Source organism: Bufo bufo, chromosome 4, assembly GCF_905171765.1.
Source record: "Bufo bufo chromosome 4, aBufBuf1.1, whole genome shotgun sequence".
In the NCBI taxonomy this organism is placed as follows: Eukaryota; Metazoa; Chordata; class Amphibia; order Anura; family Bufonidae; genus Bufo; species Bufo bufo.
Window position 1 is genome coordinate 618,207,425 of NC_053392.1, and position 16,157 is coordinate 618,223,581.

The window sequence follows — 16,157 nt, forward strand, 5'->3', positions numbered from 1 at the left end:
GTTTTGTTTTTATTACCTTTAGAAAACTTCATGAATCTCCTAGGGGGGCAAACATTAGCCAAATGATTTATACCCCCACAACAGAAACAAACCCTCCTCTGAGAGCTGAATCCTCTACTATCAGAGGCAAGCAAACCCAGCTGCATGGCCTCCTCCTCAGAGGGGATTGAGAGAGACTGAGGCCCCTGCGCACTGAATGAGACAGCCCCTCTGTCCTTGGGCTGAATATGACAGGAAAGAGAAGTCTCCTCTCTCTCTCTAAGACGCCTGTCAATACGAACAGCTTGAGACATGGCAGACTCCAAGGAGGCAGGTCTCTCATGAAAAGCGAATGCATCTTTCAATCTTTCCAAAAGACCATGGCAAAATTGACTTCGGAGTGCAGCATCATTCCAACCAGTATCAGCTGCTTATCTCCGAAATTCAGAACAATATATCTCTGTGGACTGTTTACCCTGGCATAAAAGACGCAGTTTAGATTCAGCCAGAGCAATACGATCCGGGTCATCATATATCTGCCCCAGGGCTACAAAAAATGAATCCACCGATTGGAGGGGCCGTGCCCCCACCGGCAGCGAAAATGCCCAAGACTGAGCGTTATCCCTGAGCAGCGAGATGATGATCCCCACCCTCTGCTCCTCATCACCAGAGGAATGGGGAAGTAGGCGAAAATGGAGTTTGCAAGCCTCTCTAGGGCGAACAAAATTCTCACTACCCCCGGAGAAAGTATCTGGAAGCGAGATCTTAGGCTCGGAACAAACTCCATGAACGCCAGCAGAACCGGTCACCTGAAACTGAGACACAGTTTTACGGAGATCTGCTACCTCCAGCGAAAGACCTTGCATGCGGTCAATCAAGGCTGAAACCGGATCCATGCTTAAGACGGTTATGGCGGTTTATAATGTCACGGATGAAGTTAGCAGATAGCTGGAACATATACATAAACATCCGACTGGCTTGATACCAAACTAAGGAGCTTATAGGTGAGCCCTATAAAACCCTAAGAGCTCTCCCTGACTGCTATGCCCATGCAAGGGTCTGTATGGTAGACGATTGCATGCCCGCGTACCTAATACTGTGTGACACCTGAAAACCCTATAATAGTGAGGGGACACGACCACCGGCTCCCTGCACTTAATACGGACGGATTCAGGGTCACCTAGAATCAAGCCAGCAAGGAAACACAATAAAGTAAAGGACTTATCTGAACAAACAGCAGAAGCAGCCTCCAGCAGTGAACACCTCATCCAGGAAGTTGTATAAACCGCAAAGTGAGGCAGTATGGGAGGGATTATAAAGGAAACCGATTAGTCGAAATAAGTGACACCTGGCAGAAGGAAAGGAGATGAGAAAGTGAAACCAAAACAAAGAACATCATACAAGAGGTAGAGAAAAACGTCTGCCAGATCTTCTCACAGAACTGGCGGTGACACCAATACACCGGCCCTCTGCTCACCGCAGTTTTTATAAACATTAATCCTTATCCTGTTAATAAGTTTAACTAAAGCTGCGCTCTCCCCGTTCCCCAGTATCAGTACAGCACTTACAAACAAGCTTCCATAGCAGGCAGAGCGGACGGCAGAAGTAACGTCACTCACTGACGTTGCGCGCCTGCTCCACCTGCTTCATTCATAAAGTGGGAGGAGCAGGCGCTCAACGTCAGTGAGTGACATTACTGCTGCCGTCCGCTCTGCCTGCTATGGAAGCTTGTTCGTAAGTGCTGTACTGATACTGGGGAACGGGGAGAGCGCAGCTTTAGTTAAACTTATTAACAGGATAAGGATTAATGTTTATAAATACTGCGGTGAGCGGAGGGGCCCGGTGTAAGAGTACAGTGACTGCACCGGGCCCCGTCCCTAGTTCCGGACTCCAGCCCTTCCTCTCTCCCGGCTCATACATCGCAGTCTGCGATGCTGCAGCATCTCAGACTGCGATGTAAAATGGAAGCATTCGCCCCATAAGACACAGGGGCATTTCCCCCCCTTTTGGGGGGAAAAGTGCGTCTTATGGGGCGAAAAATACGGTAAATAGTGCTGTTATATTGTTTGAAAAAAACATTCTCACCTGACAGCGGGGGCACAGTGGAAGCACAAGGCGAAGGCAGAGGAGGAGGTAGAGGTCGCCAACACAGCTCGGGCACCACCAGCACCTCAGAAGGCAGGGTTAGCATGGCTGAAATGTGGAAAAGCTTTGTCAGCACGCCACAACAACCAGCACCACCAGCTGATATGGAACGTCTTAGCAGGAGGCAGCATTTCACCAACATGGTGGAGCAGTATATGTGCACATGCCTACACGTACTGAATGACGGGTCTGCCCCTTCAACTTATGGGTCTCCAAATTGGGCACATGGCCTGAGCTTGCCATTTACGCCTTGGAGGTGCTGGCCTGCCCTGCAGCCAGTGTATTATCTGAACCTGTGTTTAGCACGGCAGGGGCCGTTATCACAGACAAGCGCAGCCGCCTGTCCACAGCCAATGTGGGCAAGCTCACGTTCATTAAAATGAACCAGGCATGGATCCCACAGGACTTGTCCGTACCTTGTGCAGGATAGACATGTATACCAGCCTCATCCAGCCATTGTTATACACTGCTCAAAAAAATAAAGGGAACACAAAAATAACACACGCTAGATCTGAGTTAATTAAATATTCTTCTGAAATACTTTGTTCTTTACATAGTTGAATGTGCTGACAACAAAATCACACAAAAATTTAAAAATGGAAATCAAATTTTTCAAACCATGGAGGTCTGGATTTAGAGTCACACTCAAAATTAAAGTGGAAAAACACACTACAGGCTGATCCAACTTTGATGTAATGTCCTTAAAACAAGTCAAAATGAGGCTCAGTAGTGTGTGTGGCCTCCACGTGCCTGTATGACCTCCCTACAACGCCTGTGCATGCTCCTGATGAGGTGGCGGACGGTCTCCTGAGGGATCTCCTCCCAGACCTGGACTAAAGCATCTGCCAACTCCTGGACAGTCTGTGGTGCAACGTGACGTTGGTGGATAGAGTGAGACATGATGTCCCATATGTGCTCAATTGGATTCAGGTCTGGGGAACGGGCGGGCTAGTCCATAGCATCAATGCCTTCGTCTTGCAGGAACTGCTGACACACTCCAGCCACATGAGGTCTAGCATTGTCTTGCATTAGGAGGAACCCAGGGCCAACCGCACCAGCATATGGTCTCACAAGGGGTCTGAGGATCTCATCTCGGTACCTAATGGCAGTCAGGCTACCTCTGGCGAGCACATGGAGGGCTGTGCGGCCCTCCAAAGAAATGCCACCCCACACCATTACTGACCCAATGCCAAACCGGTCATGCTGGAGGATGTTGCAGGCAGCAGAACGTTCTCCACGGCGTCTCCAGACTCTGTCACGTCTGTCACGTGCTCAGTGTGAACCTGCTTTCATCTGTGAAGAGCACAGGGTGCCAGTGGCGAATTTGCCAATCTTGGTGTTCTCTGGCAAATGCCAAACGTCCTGCACGGTGTTGGGCTGTAAGCACAACCCCCACCTGTGGACATCGGGCCCTCATATCACCCTCATGGAGTCTGTTTCTGACCGTTTGAGGAGACACATGCACATTTGTGGCCTGCTGGAGGTCCTTTTGCAGGGCTGTGGCAGTGCTCCTCCTGTTCCTCCTTGCACAAAGGCGGAGGTAGCGGTCCTGCTGCTGGGTTGTTGCCCTCCTACGGCCTCCTCCACGTCTCCTGATGTACTGGCCTGTCTCCTGGTAGCGCCTCCATGCTCTGGACACTACGCTGACAGACACAGCAAACCTTCTTGCCACAGCTCGCATTGATGTGCCATCCTGGATAAGCTGCACTACCTGAGCCACTTGTGTGGGTTGTAGACTCCGTCTCATGCTACCACTAGAGTGAAAGCACCGCCAGCATTCAAAAGTGACCAAAACATCAGCCAGGAAGCATAGGAACTGAGAAGTGGTCTGTGATCACCACCTGCAGAACCACTCCTTTATTGGGGGTGTCTTGCTAATTGCCTATAATTTCCACCTGTTGTCTATACCATTTGCACAACAGCATGTGAAATTGATTGTCACTCAGTGTTGCTTCCTAAGTGGACAGTTTGATTTCACAGAAGTGTGATTGACTTGGAGTTACATTGTGTTGTTTAAGTGTTCCCTTTATTTTTTTGAGCAGTGTACTACAGCGCAATTGCTCATTGTTGTATTTTTTATATTTCCCACTCTTTTGGGGTGTACCCTAATAGAAAATAAAAAAAATTAAAACCAAAAACCAGTGTTGGCTACCTCGTCCTCCTCCACCGCCGCTTTCACCTACACCGCTACATCCACCGCCTCCTCAAACTCCTACTCCATATGGACGTCCACCTCATAAATCAATATATTTTTTTTTTATGTCATTTCACTAATTGGTCTGTTAAATTTTCGGGTGTAATTCACCAATTTCGGGGTGTGATATACCACTGCTATACCTACTAAACAGGTAAAAAAAATTCACTAATTTGTCTGTTACATTTTAGGGTGAAATTCACCAATTTTTGGGTGTGATATACCACTGCTATACCTAGTAGACAGGTAAAAAAAAAAATCACTAATTTGTCTTACATTTTTGGGTGAAATTCACCAATTTAAGGGTGTGATACACCACTGCTATACATAGTAGACAGGTAAAATAAAATCACTAATTTGTCTGTTACATTTTCGGATGAAATGAACCAATTTTTGGCTGTGATATACCCCTGCTCTTCCTAGTTGACAGCTTAATAAATTTCACAAATTTTTCTTTTACACTTTCGGGTGACATTCAACAATTTTTGTGTTGACATTTTACAATTTTTGACGTGAATAAACCCCTGCTCTGCATAGGTGACAGGAACCGAAATTATTGAAAATAATCTGTTCCATTGGTGGGTGACATTAACCCATTTCTGGCGATGAAAAACCCCTACTCTGCATAGGCTACTTTCATACAGACGGATCCGAAGATCCGTCTGCATAAAAGCTTTTTCAGAGCTGAGTTTTCACTTCGTGAAAACTCAAATCCGACAGTATATTCTAACACAGAGGCGTTCCCATAGTGATGGGGACGCTTCTAGTTAGAATATACTACAAACTGTGTACATGACTGCCCCCTGCTGCCTGGCAGCACCCGATCTCTTACAGGGGGCTGTGATCAGCACAATTAACCCCTCAGGTGCCGCACCTGAAGGGGTTAATTGTGCGTATTATAGCCCCCTGTAAGAGATCAGGGGCTGCCAGGCAGCAGGGGGCAGACCCCCCTCCCTCCCCAGTTTTAATTTCATTGGTGGCCAGTGCGGCCCCCCCCGGCCCCCCCTCCCTCTATTGTATTAATATCATTGGTGGCCAGTGCGGCCCCTCCCTCCCTTTATTGTATTATCATTGGTAGACAGTGTGCGGCCCCCCCGGCCCCCCCTCTATTGTATTAATATCATTGGTGGCCAGTGTGCGGCCTCCCCTCTCCCCCCCCCACCCCGATCATTGGTGGCAGCGGAGAGTTCCGATCGGAGTCCCAGTTTAATCGCTGGGGCTCCGATCGGTAACCATGGCAACCAGGACGCTACTGCAGTCCTGGTTGCCATGGTTACTTAGCAATATTAGAAGCATCATACTTACCTGCTGCGCTGTCTGTGACCAGCCGGGAGCTCCTCCTACTGGTAAGTGACAGATCATTAAGCAATACGCCGCACAGACCTGTCACTTACCAGTAGGAGGAGCTCCCGGCCGGTCACAGACAGCGCAGCAGGTAAGTATGATGCTTCTAATATTGCTAAGTAACCATGGCAACCAGGACTGCAGTAGCGTCCTGGTTGCCATGGTTACCGAGAGGGGAGGCCGCACACTGGCAACCAATGATATTAATACAATAGAGGGGGGGCCGGGGGGGGCGCACACTGGCCACCAATTATAATACAATAGAGGGAGGGAGGGGGGGGGGGGGGGGGGGGGGGGGCGCACACTGGCCACCAATGATATTCAAACTGGGGAGGGAGGGGGGTCTGCCCCCTGCTGCCTGGTAGCCCCTGATCTCTTACAGGGGGCTATGATACGCACAATTAACCCCTTCAGGTGCGGCACCTGAGGGGTTAATTGTGCTGATCACAGCCCCCTGTAAGAGATCGGGTGCTGCCAGGCAGCAGGGGGCAGTCATGTACACAGTTCGTAGTATATTCTAACTTGAAGCGTCCCCATCACCATGGGAACGCCTCTGTGTTAGAATATACTGTCGGATATGAGTTTTCACGATGTAACTCAAATCCGATGGTATATTCTAACATAGAGGCGTTCCCATGGTGATGGGGACGCTTCAAGTTAAAATATACCATCGAATTGGAGAAAACTCAGATCCTATGGTATATTAACTCCTGACTTTACCTTGAAAGTCAATGGGGGACGGATCCGTTTGCAATTGCACCATATTGTGTCAATGTCAAACGGATCCGTCCCCATTGACTTGCATTGTAAGTCAGGATGGATCCGTTTGGCTCCGCACGGCCAGGCGGACACCAAAACGACTTTTTTTTCATGTCCGTGGATCCTCCAAAAATCAAGGAAGACCCACGGACGAAAAAATCACGGCTCACGGAAAAACGGAACCCGTTTTTGCGCACCGCAAAAAAAAACGGTTGTGTGCATGAGGCCTATCTCCCTTGGATGTGGTCTCTCATTCTCACGCTCCCTCTCCGGCATGGAACCCTGAATCGCCGATAACCGTGATCAACATGGTAGGCTCAGAAAAGAACATTGAAAGTTGTTAGAGAAGATATCCAAATGGATGGTGGACGTCACAGGGACGTGCGATCAGGCAGAAGTTATCTAGCGTCAACAAAGCGGCAGCAGGGCCTCTCCTGTCTAACGTTTCCTAATCCAAAATACTGCAGTGACATTCCCTGTAATTTTTAATTAATCATTGAAATAACAGGGCATCTTAAGAGTCCTGTATTGTTATTTATCGTCACTACCTCCCCGAGTCGGGAGTGGGTAATTGCTGCGCGCCCCCTCCTTAACTTGGAAGCTTATGCTTCAATACTTTGTCCCGCATTTCCACTCGATTACATTTAGTTTCATCCATTGACCTCCCTTGGATGTGGTAGCCGTTTCTCAGGCTCCCTCTCCGGAATCGAACCCTGATTCCCCGTTACCCGTGATCACCATGGTAGGCGCATAAAAGAACATCTTAAGTTGATAGAGAAGATATCCAATTGGATCGTGGACATCACGGGGATGTGCGACATTGTGGAGCAGTATGTGTGCCCACGCCTACATGTACGAACTGATGGGTCTGCCCCCTTCAACTTCTGGGTCTCCAAATTGGGCACATGGCCTGAGCTTGCCCTTTACCCCTTGGAGGTGCTGGCCTGTCCTGCAGCCAGCGTATTGTCTGAACGTGTGTTTAGCACAACTGGAGGGAGTAATCACAGGTTATATTTCCCAATGTTTTGGGGTGGACCCTAATTTAAAAAAATAAAAATAAATTTAAAACCAAAAAGCAGTGTAGGCTACCTCCTCCTCCTCCACCGCCGCTTTCACCTACACCGCCACATCCACCGCCTCCTCAACCTCCTACTCTATATGGTCCGTATTTTATGTTATTTAAAGTCATTTTCCTATCCTCATTTGTTTGCAGAGCACTTGCCATTCTCTTAACCACATTTTGATGCCATTTGCAGCCCTCTAGCCCTTTCCATGACATTTTTACAGCCATTTTAGTGCTCAAAAGTTCGAACCCGTTGAACCCGAACATCCAGGTGTCCGCTCAACTCTAGGCTTAAATTATTGGGTTTGCATCTGTTTGTATAAGTTTCCGTTTGCAGGAGAAAAGATGAATGGGCATTATTCTCCAGAAATTGGTAATTGAGTTTATATCTCTCTCTCTCTCTCTTGCAGTTCTCTGTGTAGCTATGAACAGCTGTGAATATGAGAGCTGCAGCAAGGGAACGTCAATGTACAAAACTGAGGCCCTGAGTGTGTGAAGAGGAACCATTCATAATTTTATGATGTTTTGTGTGTAATGTGCATGGGTGTTGTTTTATTGGAACTCCAAGGGATTTATGATGTCAAATAACTCAGATGCTTGTGTAACATGGGTCCTTTATGTTTGTCTGTTCCATTATATGTTGAATGTTGTGTTTATTACTTATTATATGTGGACCAGTGATCTGACTTCATGAATTGCCATGAAGAGACTAATTGGTAGAGAGGAAGATCAGACGATCCAAAGGATTGGACTTAGATGACAGAGAGAGGAGGGAAAAGGGTGGACAACACAAGACACAAGACAATGAGCTTCTTTGCTGGCTTACATTTAGACCATTTTCTGGTCCCATCCACTTACCCGCTCACTTTTTTTGACTGACATTAGAGGGAAAAAGTCACAGATTGCGGCACAAATAATTTATCAGGTAGTGACAATAACCTTCCCTCCTAATAAAAGTCGCAATAGATCTGCCATGTGGTTGAAGCAGAAAAGTTATTTTTTTTAGGTGTGGTTCACACCCGTTCAGAGTCTTCCAGTTCGCACACATCCGTCACTTTTTTCATGATTCAGAAGGAAAATTTACTTTTCCTATAAAGTCATATATCAATTGCAATTCTGAATATGTGATATATATGATTATGTGTGTGGACTGTCAGAAATGCTACACAGGGTCCACCTCCAGAAAATAAAAAACATTTAAATGACATTTCTAATCAGAATAACCCAAATAGGAATATATCTAATATATCTTGCCGTTTTGTTCAGGCACATGGCAGATCAACTAAAGTGTTCAGAGTTATGGGCACAGAGAGGGTCTTCAAACCCCCCCCCCCCGGTGGTGACAGACAGCAGCTGCTGCAGAACCGTGAGGTGAACTGGATCTTCCACTGCCGCTCCCACGTACCCCATGGTTTCAATTTAAAATGATTCTACATTATTATTATTATTGAATCTGGGTTACATAAAATATGGTGACATTCTATGCAAACTAAATACCATTCCACTGGAATTGGTTATAATTTGGTATGTCATACTATCGACATCATGTCCCACATATATTTTTATTGCATTGGTTTTCATTTACTTCTGTTTGTATGTATCAGGTGTTCTTTGTGGAATACAATGTTACCACTTGCATCTATGTATTAATTCATCTGCACCTGATGATGATGGGGGGGGGGGTACAGCCCCTACATAGACCGGGCTGTTTTCCATGCACGTCAGTCATGAGTAAGACTGTGGAACAGTTGAAACGCGTTGACGGATTATGGCAAAGCGGTATGCCCTGAATTGTTTTTAACATGTATCCTCAATAAAGCCCCTTGCAGGCGAGCGTGACGGATTCGGTCTGAATGCGTTTAGTGATAATCGCGAGATGTTGCAAGCAAGTTCAGTCAGTTTTGTCTGCAATTGCGTTCAGTTGTTCAGAGAAAAAACTGAAGGTTTACAAACAACATCTCTTATCAACCATCAGTGAAAAACGCATCGCACCCGCACTTGCTTGCAGATACAATGCATTTTTCACGCAGTCCTATTCTCTTCTATGCGTTATGTTAAAAACACAGAATAAATAACATGCTGCGATTTTTACACAACGCAGAACAGATGCGTGAAAAACAACGCTCATGTACGCAGACCCATTGAAATGACTGGGTCCGGATTCCGTGCGGGTGCTATGCGTTCACTTCACACATTGCACCCGTGTGGAAAACTCATTTGTGTGAAAGGGACCTAAAGCTTGAAATACTTTTTAACCCTTCAGTGCTGGATAAACCTGTTTACTGGATTTCTTAGTAAAAGTTAATACCAGGCACTTACTAATGTAGTGTGATTGTCTATATTGCCTCTTTTGCTGGCTTGATTCGTTTTTCTATTGCATTGTACACTGCTTGTTTCCAGGGGTTACGAACACCCAGCAATCCAGCAGCGGTGGCCGTAATTGCACACTATAGGCAAAAGTTCCGGTCTGTGTGCATTCCCGCTGTCTCGGCCACCAGAGAGACCAACGCCTTTTCCTGTGTGTAATGAGTAACTAAAAAGAAGTGATATACAGTACAGACCAAAAGTTTGGACTCACCTTCTCATTCAAAGAGTTTTCTTTATTTTCATGACTATGAAGGCATCAAAACTATGAATTAACACATGTGGAATTATATACATAACAAACAAGTGTGAAACAACGGAAAATATGTCATATTCTAGGTTCTTCAAAGTAGCCACCTTTTGCTTTGATTACTACTTTGCACACTCTTGGCATTCTCTTGATGAGCTTCAAGAGGTAGTCCCCTGAAATGGTCTTCCAGGAGTTCCCAGAGATGGTAGTCCCCTGAAATGGTCTTCCAGGAGTTCCCAGAGATGCTTAGCACTTGTTGTCCCTTTTGCCTTCACTCTGCGGTCCAGCTCACCCCAAACCATCTCGATTGGGTTCAGGTCCAGTGACTGTGGAGGCCAGGTCATCTGGCGCAGCACCCCATCACTCTCCTTCATGGTCAAATAGCCCTTACTTTCAAAGTTTTCCCAATTTTTCGGCTGACTGACTGACCTTCATTTCTTAAAGTAATGATGGCCACTTGTTTTTCTTTACTTAGCTGCTTTTTTCTTGCCATAATACAAATTCTAACAGTCTATTCAGTAGGACTATCAGCTGTGTATCCACCTGACTTCTCCTCAACGCAACTGATGGTCCCAACCCCATTTATAAGGCAAGAAATCCCACTTATTAAACCTGACAGGGCACACCTGTGAAGTGAAAACCATTTCAGGGGTCTACCTCTTGAAGCTCATCAAGAGAATGCCAAGAGTGTGCAAAGCAGTAATCAAAGCAAAAGGTGGCTACTTTGAAGAACCTAGAATATGACATATTTTCAGTTGTTTCACACTTGTTTGTTATGTATATAATTCCACATGTGTTAATTCATAGTTTTGATTCCTTTAGTGTGAATCTACAATTTTCATAGTCATGAAAATAAAGAAAACTCTTTGAATTAGAAGGTGTGTCCAAACTTTTGGTCTGTACTGTACGTTACAGTGTTATCATGAGACAGAGGCCATCGAAGACCATTGAAAAATATGTATTGCCATTGTTTATTTAATGTGTTAAGAACCAAGATGAGAATCTCTATGATGTGCAACTTACTTTGGAAGTGTTTTTTCATATTGGGCCAAATATTGAACAAATAATTGAGACTGATACATTGTATACATACACTGCTCAAAAAGAATAAAGGGAACACAAAAATAACACATCCTAGATCTGAGTTAATTAAATATTCTTCTGAAATACTTTGTTCTTTACATAGTTGAATGTGCTGACAACAAAATCACACAAAAATAAAAGAATGGAAATCAAATTTTTCAAACCATGGAGGTCTGGATTTGGAGTCACACTCAAAATTAAAGTGGAAAAACACACTACAGGCTGATCCAACTTTGATGTAATGTCCTTAAAACAAGTCAAAATGAGGCTCAGTAGTATGTGTGGCCTCTACGTGCCTGTATGACCTCCCTACAAGGCCTGTGCATGCTCCTGATGAGGTGGCTGACGGTCTTCTGAGGGATCTCCTCCCAGACCTGGTGTTACGGTTACTCCCAGGCTAGCTGGAAGCTGGACCGCTTGGATAGTCTGGATCTCTGTTTAGGGAGAGAGAGAGAGGAGCCGCTTCGTCTCGATATCCAGAAGGATCCTGTAAATGTAGAACAATCCCACTAGCTATTTTACAGCTAGGATAATCTTTCCCCCACAAAATGAGGCGAGGCTGCGATTTGAAGGTCAAGCTAGGACTGACTGTCCTGGGGCATACAGCCTCTTTTTATTTACAATCCACATTGTACTGCCCACAGGGGTTTGAAATACAATAAATCAATCCGTACAATACACACAGACACTCCCACACAAAATCCTCCTCTCTGCCTGTGATAAGATTACTGAATACAATGGCTAATATAATTATCACAGGCAGAGAAATACAGTTTTGTAAAACATATCACAGGAACCCCAAAACATGCAATAACCCCATAACAAGTATATCTTTGGAACCGGGGGATCTGGGTGAACCACATATCCGAAATTCACCCAGATCCGTTCAGTAGTTTGGAAGATACAGTTTTATGCCAGTTACACCGAAAATATACAAGTTATACAGAAAATAGTCACTAATAAATGTGTCCCCTGTTTGGTAGTTTCAAATTACTGAATGATGTCTCTGTGCACCAAATACCGGCGAGATGGCACCGTGTTGAAAAGTCAGAACAGTGTCTGTGAGTTAAAATGGCCGCCATCCATTGTTCTCACCATGTGCTTCATCCATTCAGACTAACAGGGTAAATAACAGTTTTGTAACACCTGGACTAAAGCATCTGCCAACTCCTGGACAGTCTGTGGTGCAACGTGACGTTGGTGGATAGAGCGAGACATGATGTCCCAGATGTGCTCAATTGGATTCAGGTCTGGGGAACGGGCGGGCCAGTCCATAGCATCAATGCCTTCGTCTTGCAGAAACTGCTGACACACTCCAGCCACATGAGGTCTAGCATTGTCTTGCATTAGGAGGAACCCAGGGCCAACCGCACCAGCATATGGTCTCACAAGGGGTCTGAGCATCTCATCTTGGTACCTAATGGCAGTCAGGCTACCTCTGGCGAGCACATGTAGGGCTGTGCGGCCCTCCAAAGAAATGCCACCCCACACCATTACTGACCCAATGCCAAACCGGTCATGCTGGAGGATGTTGCAGGCAGCAGAACGTTCTCCACGGCGTCTCCAGACTCTGTCACGTCTGTCACATGTGCTCAGTGTGAACCTGCTTTCATCTGTGAAGAGCACAGGGCACCAGTGGCGAATTTGCCAATCTTGGTGTTCTCTGGCAAATGCCAAACGTCCTGCACGGTGTTGGGCTGTAAGCACAACCCCCACCTGTGGACGTCGGGCCCTCATATCACCCTCATGGAGTCTGTTTCTGACCGTTTGAGAAGACACATGCACATTTGTGACCTGCTGGGGGTCATTTTGCAGGGCTCTGGCAGTGCTCCTCCTGTTTCTCCTTGCACAAAGGCGGAGGTTGCGGTCCTGCTGCTGGGTTGTTGCCCTCCTACGGCCTCCTCCACGTCTCCTGATGTACTGGCCTGTCTCCTGGTTGCGCCTCCATGCTCTGGACACTACGCTGACAGACACAGCAAACCTTCTTGCCACAGCTCGCATTGATGTGCCATCCTGGATAAGCTGCACTACCTGAGCCACTTGTGTGGGTTGTAGACTCCGTCTCATGCTGCCACTAGAGTGAAAGCACCGCCAGCATTCAAAAGTGACCAAAACATCAGCCAGGAAGCATAGGAACTGAGAAGTGGTCTGTGGTCACCACCTGCAGAACCACTCCTTTATTGGGGGTGTCTTGCTAATTGCCTATAATTTCCACCTGCTGTCTATCCCATTTGCACAACAGCATGTGAAATTGATTGTCACTCAGTGTTGCTTCCTAAGTGGACAGTTTGATTTCACAGAAGTGTGATTGACTTGGAGTTACATTGTGTTGTTTAAGTGTTCCCTTTATTTTTTTGAGCAGTGTACATATGTCATGCGAGACTTTGCGAAAAAACTTCATAAATCAATTTCTACTATAAAAAAACATTTCCCGAACTCGGATTCGGTTCCAAGTGGTACCTTTTTTTTTACAGTAGAAATGAATTTATGAAGTTATTACACGAAGTCTCGCGAGACTTTGTGAAGTAATAACTTCAGCTCATAGGAGCCAACACATTCTAATACTGTATGGGGCGCTCTCTCCGTACAGTATTCAAACAAAATATTATGCGAATCGACTTCGGATGTTTCATCCGAAGTCGATTCGCTCATCCCTAGTGAGGATAGCTCCAGCTCCCAAAGAGAATGCATCTACCTCTAAGAAGAGTTGCTTACAGACATACAGGCAATGCAAAATCGAGGCTGAGGAGGTCTGCTTGAAGGTCTGGAATGTGGATTCCACCTCAGGTATCCACTCCATAATGTTCATTCCTTTGTAGGTAAGTGCTGAGATAGGGGCAGTCCACACCTGCGTCAAGTTGTTTCTAGAAAATCTCTCATTTATAATGAAGAAAGACCGGGTGGAGGCGTCTTCTAGGAAAGTTTTTCCTCCTTCTCCTTCTAGTTTTTTCAGGGTGGGAAAGCTTTATTAACTTGTTAGACAGTCCATACACGATTGTTTCCAGTCCCCTCTAATGTTAGGAGACCCACTGGTGAGTGTGACATCATTTTTTTAGTGACTTGATGGAGGGTTCCATGTGCCACACACCTGTTCCCATCTCCAAAATATCAGTCATTGGACAAGAGGTGATGGTTCTGGGCTCTTCAACCTACGCGGTGTAAGTTTACAGTAGACTTGCTGACTTTGCAGTTCTTAATGCACAGGTACTTTCCCTCGGGAGAAGGTGTCTTAAGAACCCCACGTTAGCCAGCCATTGACTGGGGAATATTAAGCAAAAAGATTGTAGCAATCCATAAAATAGCATGGAGGTTGCCATCGGACCCCCCCCCCCCCCCCACACACACACAAAGATCCTGCTACCACACCAGCCCCAAAGAGCCTGCTGCCATTTTGCCCCAAGAGATCTAGCTGCTACCAGTTGTATTTACCTTCTCCATTCCTGCTCAATGCGGGCACAAAAAGAAGAAAGCGCCTGGCAATGATATGTGCTCATCGATCCTGTCCCGGCCACTCAGCAATCATGACGACCGACTCTGGCACCACTAGATATCTTGTTGATGTAATTGTTATGCGGCCGAGATGGGATTGGTGAGTGCACATATACATGAGCATAGAGACTACACTGCAATAGCGTGCTGCTCATAGGAGTCACACTGTTGTGGCACTACTTACCCATATTACGGGCCTTATTTCTCCTCAGCCGCCCATTACACTGGTAGGCCACAAAAAACAAGGTTTTTGACACATGTTGTATAGCAGCCTCTGCCAATCCAATACTATTTTGTGAACTGTGACTTGGGCTGAGTCCACTGCTGGCATCAGCTAAAGCTTGTCTTACAGCCTACTGCCATTTCATGAGGCCTATGTGCCTCCTAGACATTACCTAGACCTACTCTTATACATACTAATTTGTAAAACTAATATCTCTATTAATTTTGGGGTTCAAACTTTGCTGAGCAAGTGTTGAGACATACGGCTCTATGGACCTTTCCTTCTTGTTATATCTTCTGCTTTCTTGTTACTTTGAGTGGACAGGGGGTCTTCCAGTGTCTGTGCTATAATCTGCTTGTCTGTCCAGATTCAAACTTTACTTGATTCCCAGATTCTGACCCTCTGCCGCCCGACCTGACCTGTGCCTTATCACCATATCGACTCTGAGCGGCCTGCCTATCCTTTGGACTTGTTTCTATGATTTGCACAAACTCTGCTGCCCTGACCTTGACCTGTTACAACTTTTAATCAGAGAAGTAATATATATATATATATAGGACGGCTCACCCTGTGCTACTATGGAAAGGTGTACCAATCTTTTGATTCACTCTGATCAATAAGTTTAGTCAAAGAATAAATAGAGATGGGCACTCTAACAGTCGGGACCACTAGGAAATAATATAAATAATGGATCAAATTTTAATAAAAAATAACAAAGATAAAAGGTATAAAAATCACATGACATCAACGGTCTAAGAACAAATACGGCATACACAGAAGGAATCCACTAATAACAGAATGGCCATTAATTACTAAAATTAATAGTAGTATATAAATAGTAAGGTATAATCCAGTCTAGTGAAAAAGATATTCTATTGTCAATAGGAGAGTGCTATTTCAGTAGCTTGCACATTAGACAGATTTATATATTGTTACAATGCGTCGCTGTTTTATATTATTCCATACAGCTCCTCTAATATGCTGGATCTTGTTTTTACTCCTATTGAAAAACATATTATGCTGATTTATGTAAATATTTTTGGTATATTGTACTGCAGTAAATAATTGCGGTTCCGCAGTCAATTGCACCACATGGTAAAGTGCCGTAATATAAGAGATATGTTCCTTGTTAATTTGGATCAATAAAAATGACTTTCCAAATGATGTTCAGTAGATGCTAGTTATATCGTTTCAATAATGTCCCCGATGTATATGGCAGCATGTAGGGATATTGCAGGTTATTCGCTGTTGTTGTAAAACACAG